Source organism: Papaver somniferum, chromosome 4, assembly GCF_003573695.1.
Source record: "Papaver somniferum cultivar HN1 chromosome 4, ASM357369v1, whole genome shotgun sequence".
In the NCBI taxonomy this organism is placed as follows: domain Eukaryota; kingdom Viridiplantae; phylum Streptophyta; class Magnoliopsida; order Ranunculales; family Papaveraceae; genus Papaver; species Papaver somniferum.
The window spans coordinates 79,620,353-79,627,680 of NC_039361.1; positions in this window are offsets into that span (position 1 = coordinate 79,620,353).

Sequence of the window (7,328 nt, forward strand, 5' to 3'; positions counted from 1 at the left end):
ACCACCACCAGAACCACCCATTGCAACTACCTTTTTCATCAGCAGCATTGCCGCAACGGGCTCCATGCACCGCCACTCACAAACATCACCCTGATTATCCATAATATCTATTGGTGTAATTATTAACATAGTTGTTATCTATTGAGTGGGAGTATATATTCATTTAGATAATTAATAAGATATTTATCATGAGATAATAATGACACAGATTAAGACCGTTAGATATGAATTTCTAACTTTCAATCATAGACGTCACTTGTAAACACTTACTAAAACAACCATTGATTTATCTTCTCCCTAAACAAATCTTGAGGATGATACTAAAAACAATTGATAAATTAAGTCACTTAAGATTTCGAGGATGGTACCAAATCATCAAAGGAAATAAGGCTGGGCGAAAGCATGTTCTTGGATTTAATTTATTTTGTCTCTTTAGTCTATCTCTAATTCCCAAATTTATTTCTGATTTAGGTATGCTCAAAAGTGGGGGACTAAAGTTTTTAAGTCCACTCCTCCTTCTGGATGTGAGTGAGAGAATCAATTGTTTAGTTTTATGGGAATGTAGGTTTGTTATTTTTAGTCTATCAAATTTCTCCACTTTGCTTTTGATTTTTGGGATGGGAAAAAGAGAATATGTAATGCACTATTTCCCAATTAAAGCGTGTATTCATGGGATCGACCACAAACTTGGATTTATCAATCGAGAGGGAAAATCAAGATCTCTCTTTATGTTAACTAACTTAGTTAAACTTTGTTTTATAATACAAAACAAAGAAACACGAAAAAAATATCACCTAGCTATGATATAACTCGTGTCATAACCGTGCGACTTAGTAATAAGTTAATTTATTGTGTACTGATTCGTACCGCTCGTTTGCAGTTATTATTTTAATTGTCATGTATTTTTACCGAGTTTATGTTATCATTAAGACGATCCACCACATTTTATATTCTTTATAAGGTTAACCAATTATTAACAAAATATATTACTTTCACCAACACCCACCACATCCAAAATATCACTTGATACCACTTCTTTCCCCCACATCACCGTTGCTTCCACCCCCAACCACTGAACGTGCTTTTAAATTTTTAATCACAGACGTCATGAGAAAAGTTTATATTGAACAAACTTAAGTCGTCAATTAATTTATTCCACTATTTTTTTTATTCCATTGGTTTTTTTTTATTAAATTCTTTTTTATATTGTCATTAATTTTGTTTAACATTAAAAGTCATGATTTTTCTGATCGGGTATCATTTGGGTGATCTAGCGGTATATGATGATATTGCCTTATAATATCTGGTATCATCCACGAAATATTTGGTTTTTTTCCTTACCAATCAGGCGAAAAATAGTTAACTATATCTTTCACAATATAATGTTATGCGTTTCTAAAGACACAAAAATATTATTGTTCACTATTATTCACCAACACACACCACCATTAAAAACAACCATCGACACTATTCTTCCACCACCGGGAAAAGACCAACACCCACCATAATATTTTTGTGTAATTAATATCTTTACTACCCACTACTTCATCCAATACCACCACTAATATGTATCTTTCACAATATATTTGGTAGCTTTATTTTTAATATTAGGTGTAGCTATTCAAAAAGGTATTGGAGCTCAGCTTGTTGCTAGGCTACCAACCATAAGTTCTGTATGATTAAATGAACATTAGGATAAAATAATTATTTAGTAATAAAAATATGTATTTATTACATCAATTAAGGGGACATTTATGATGAAAAATTAATTAATAATTTATTATGAGAAACTAATGGGATACTAGTTAATAAAACATTTATAATAGTTTGGTTGAACAAACCAAGACCGTGAATTTATCTTCTTCCTAGACAAATTTTTGCCACTATTTACATAGCCTTTAGTTCAGCATAGATTTATCTAGCACTTAACCCGTGCTGAATACGGTATGGGCATAATTTTTATCTGGATATTAAATTTAATATTTGTTAATTATCGAGTTTACTCTCCTTATCATTACACAAAAATGAAGATAAAACCAATATATATTTTTACTCTTCAGTCCACAAATCTTTTATCATGTACTCATATATGATTCCTTTCCAGTACGTTTGATATTTTGACATTCTCCCAAATAATGTTTATTTTTGCCCTCTTTCACAACAAAACCAACGATATTTGATATGTTTTATAGTTTCCAAAGACAAAAAAAATATTATCGCTCATTTGAAATGGTATTTCCCTTCTACATCTCCCTTATTTTAGTGACTGCGCAAAACCAAAACATCGAACTATATATTGAATAAAACAAAATTACATCACTCAAACTCATTCTTCTTATAAATAATTGTGTCACATAAGCTCAGAATCCTTGTTTATTTTGTCCCATTCTAAAATGGTCCAAAAAGATTAAAATTCTGAATGGACTCTACAGTACATATTACATCGTATGTTCTTATATTTGAATAACACAAATAAATACTAATTCATTTATCTAAGCCACTATATCATAAAACGTTGAGACATTTCAGATGGAAACCATTCGACTCAGGAAAGATACCTCTCCAATTCTTGAAAACTCTCAGATAGTCTACGACATTGATTTTCTAAATGTGAGCCATTTCAGATGGAAACCCACCACCAAAACCACTAATTACCACTATCTTTTCCACGACCATCACTATCGTCACCAGCTCCATGCATCTCCAATCTCAAACACCACCTGGGTCATCCCTAATTTTTATGTATATGATTATTAATAAATTTATTATTTATTTAATAAAAATAGATTTAGAAAAATGTAATGGGTTGAAAAGAATTTTAAAAGTTATTATGTTTCTTTATTAAAAATTTTATTATTTATCTAATGAAAGTATGTTTATTAAGATAATTATAAGACTATTGAATAATAATATATTTAGAAAAATGTAATGGGTTGAAAAGAATTTTAAAAAGTCATTATGATTCTTTATTAACAAATTTATTATTTATCTAATGAAAGTATATTTATTAAGATAATTATAAGACATTTATGATAAGAGATTAATAAAATATTTATTATAAGAAATTAATGATTCAATAATGATGTGAACAACCAGAACCATGGATTTAGCTTTGCCAAGAATGAATCCTGACCGCTCTTTATCTTGCCTAAGTTGTCCAAACTATGCTTTATAAGGAAAAAATTTTCTTTTCTGATACGCAAAACAGTGGTCTCTAGAGTCTAGACTACATTCAACTACTTGAATATGAGCTTATTTGACAATTAAGGAGTTCGAACTCCTAATAGAAGGGAACATGGAAACTATTAGACCACTTGATGTATCTTGGAACAGAAATAATGTTCTCCTTAGATAGTACGGGTCGACGTCTAAGTTTTTAACGTCCTAAGAAAAAGGTTTCTTATAAAGGCATTTTTCCAAGAAAAAGAAAAGAAGAGAAGAAAAAACCTTGGCTCTAATATTATCGAAGTTCAAACTAGCATGACTATCCTTTCCTTTTAAAACCGACTTTCATCGGGAGCAGGTCAATGCTTGGTATTAATAGCAAGTACTTTTGCTGGATGGTGTTTCAGTTCATCCTTGTGCATTGAGGAGTGGAGCCTGTGGAAGGGTTTGATTGGTACTAATAACATGTACTTTGTCCCCCTCAACGCCCTAGATACATTTTTGTGAAGTGCACAAGAATTATTGGACAATCTTTCTAGGGAGACAGAGTTGAATAAGAAGGACATCCCGTATTTTGTTGGATAAAGAATTTTGCTTTTTTGGTTCCTTTTCATTTATCGGCAAGGATAGTAAGATTTTTATCGGCAAGAGAGTAAGATTTATTGAAAAACAATGCATGAAAAATGTTAAGAAGGAAATTTCAAGAGACACATTGTTGTGTTCAATTCCCTCGTACAGTTGTCGTGTTCAAGTCCCGAGGGGGTGATACTGATTAAGTGAGACAGTATGGTTGAAAATGGTCCTAAGAAAATGGACAAGGATTATAATTTGTAGTTGTATTTGGAGACAATATCATAACTATGAAAAATGGCCATTTATCATATGAGAAGCACAGTAAAGTACTCGGTACAAGTATAATTGCATAATTGTTGATGCTTAAAAAAACAGTTCATCTACTTAAGTTCTGTTTGTTTGCTTTTTCCATTTTCAAACAAAACCAAAGCATTTGACTGAAAGAGTCAATGGTACTATACACTAATTGCAGTGCAAGTTTAACTACCTAGTGTTGGCCATCAAGTGCTTATCTAAGTTGGCCATCAAGTGCATATCTAAAATAAAATTCTAGACCTTGTTGGGCTTGGGAGGGTTATGTTCCCCGTAGCCATACCTATCTCTGTAGCCTACCTGAATGGATTTCAGCTCAGGTTTAGTGTGAAAACACTGAAAAGTATCGGTTGGCGCTTCGAGGGATGAAACATTGGAGGGGCTCCTTCATTAGGATATATGCCTGTGTTGATACACCTTTGATAAGGGCTCAAGCCCATGGATTGGCATGGCGACTAAGCCCAAATCCCCATGGTCATATCCGTGGATATGAAAGGATAAAAGAGGGAAGTCTAAGGTTAGTTAGGAAGGATTTGACCGGGGCTGTTCATGGTAACAGATAACCGGAGAAACCTAGTCGAACTTAGAAGAAAACCGAGCCGAATCATTTATTAATGGATTGGTTTTAAATCTTAAAAACCGAGTTAATGGTTTCGGTTTTGGTTTGATGTCAAAACCGAACCGAACATCACTAGGAAAACCGATAGTTATAAGCCATAGGTGTAATTCCTAAAGTAGGAATTACCTATAGGTACTATTATAGTGTTCTTAGTTAGTGGCAGGTCCAACCACTAAAGCCCCGTAACTGGAGGTCCATGATTAAAAGAAAAGAGAAAAATGGACCCAATTTTTTAAGCCCAGATCCTGAACACGTGTGTAACCTATTACGTGCATTTTAAGAATTCCCAAAATAGCCTTCAGTATATATAACAGAAATAAAAGCCAGCTTTTCTCAATTTTTTTTTTCTTCTCAGATCTGTTTTCTCTCTCGCTCTCTCCCTCTCCTCTTCTCTGATGCTTCCGCTTATGAAGTTTAGACTTAGGGTTTGTGAAGATGTTTCGTGGTTTTACAGGAATGTTATGTAAACTTTTCTCCAGTTCTTCTTTGTTTTTGTTTTGTTTCTCAACTGAATCATGAAAATTCGACCGATTTCATGATGTTTTCACTTTCTTTTTGCGGTTTTGGTAGTTCGATCTCATGATGCGTCTCTTGTTTTTCACATGCAGCTGATTTTTAGACTATGAATCAACAGTACATATTTGGTATATGAAATATACTGCTCTATTTTTGTTGTTTTTTATAGTTTTGGAGATTTTTCTTGTTTGATCCAGAAGTACATATATGGAATACTCAAATAAAAGTGTTCGATTCTATTTTTTCATAGATTCGTTACTTGTTTTTCACATGTAGCTGAAATTTAGATTATGAATCAGCAGTACATATATGGTGTACTGAAAAATTATGCTTTAATTTTGTTATTTTTGTAGTTTTGGATATTTTTCTTCTTCGATCTAGAAGTATATATATGGAATACTGAAGCAAAAAAGTGTTTTGATTCTGTTTTTTATAGATTCATTACTTGGTTTTCACATGCAGCTGATTTTAGTTTCATTTGGTTGTTTTTGATATGCTTTTGAGTTGCTTTTGTGTATTAATCATCGGTACGTATATGATATATTGGTGGATTTTGATGAAACAAGTTCAGATCTAAATAAAAAAAATCATGTTTTATGTTTATTTCATTAGTGGGTCTGATATTTTTATGGTTTTTGGTTTTTTTTTTTCCATTTTTCTTTTGTGTATTAACCATCAGTACATACATGACATACTGTTTTCTTTTTGTGTTTACTATGAATCTATAAGTTTTTTCTTATTTTTTTGGTTTGATCCAGGAGTACATATATGGAATACTGAAATATGTGCTTTGATTCGGTCAGACTTCTTCTTGATATGCAGTTGAGTTTTAGTTCATGAATTTCTCAGTACAAATATGTCGTACTGGTTGAAACTTCTTCTGATTTTGTTTTATTCAGATTTTTGCCACTTTTTTTGGTTTGATCCATGAGTTATTATGTGAACTACTGGAGTATGCTTTGATTCGTTTATATTCATGGATTCATCACTTCTTGACATGCAATTGAGTTTTTAGTTTATGAATCCGCAGTACGTATATATCGTACTGATAAAAACTTATTATGATTATGTTTTATTCATAGTTTTGCCACTTTATTTTGGTTTGATCCATGAGTACGTATGCGAAATATTTAAATAGATGCTAGTTTTGTTGTTGTGTTTTAATATTGATATATTCTGGTCACATTTGCAGGTTCAATATATCCAACGGATACATACTCTATATGCAAGCAGTGCGGCAGATATATACTCAGATTTGTAAGTAGTGTAGCAGATACGCACTCAGATTTGTAAGCAGTGTAACAGATATGTACTCAGATTTGTAAGCAGTGTAGCAGATACGTACTCAAATTTGTAAGCAGAGTGGCAGATATGTACTCAAATTTGTAAACAATGTAGCAGATATGTACTCAAATTTGTGGTCCTTTATATCTTTTAATTAAATTTGGACCTCCAGATAAATAAAATCCCGATTTGGTAGAAGTATGTTATTTCACACGTATTTAAACAGTGGGGTATATTAGTCATTTCCATGTTTTCAAAGAACTTTGGACCCTAGGATAAGGGTAAAATCCGGTTGGACCCTACTATAAATAACCTTATGGGATTAGGACCAAACAAGAAATTTTCCATTCCTAAAATGTAATCTATACTGTTCGGTCCAATGAAACCCTTATAATCTCGTTTCACCCAACACAATTTCCTTAGTTCTTTTCTTCTTCTTCAGAGTTGTAGTAGAAACTACTGCACCCGTAACACCCATGGAACCACTACTCTCATCTTCTTCTTCACTGACAGAGTACATAACTACCAACAATAACATTATCTCCTTTTTCTCCTCATTTTTCTTGTTTTTCTTACCCTAAACGCAAAAACTTCACCATTGAAGAAATTCACTTGTACTAGATCTACTCCTCTTCCTTCATCAGCAATTTTATATCTGAAAAATTAATTACTTCTTCTACTAATTCTACGAATGAAATCTAGATTTGTCTCGTCTATGAAATTCTTAAATAATTTAAAGCTTATCAATCTAGACTTTCCAAACAATTCAAGGTAACTTTTCAATTTTCTGTGTTGTATTTTGCAAGTAAGATGAAACTACACGATTTAGATTGCTTTGGAGGGGTTTATGATTGAATTT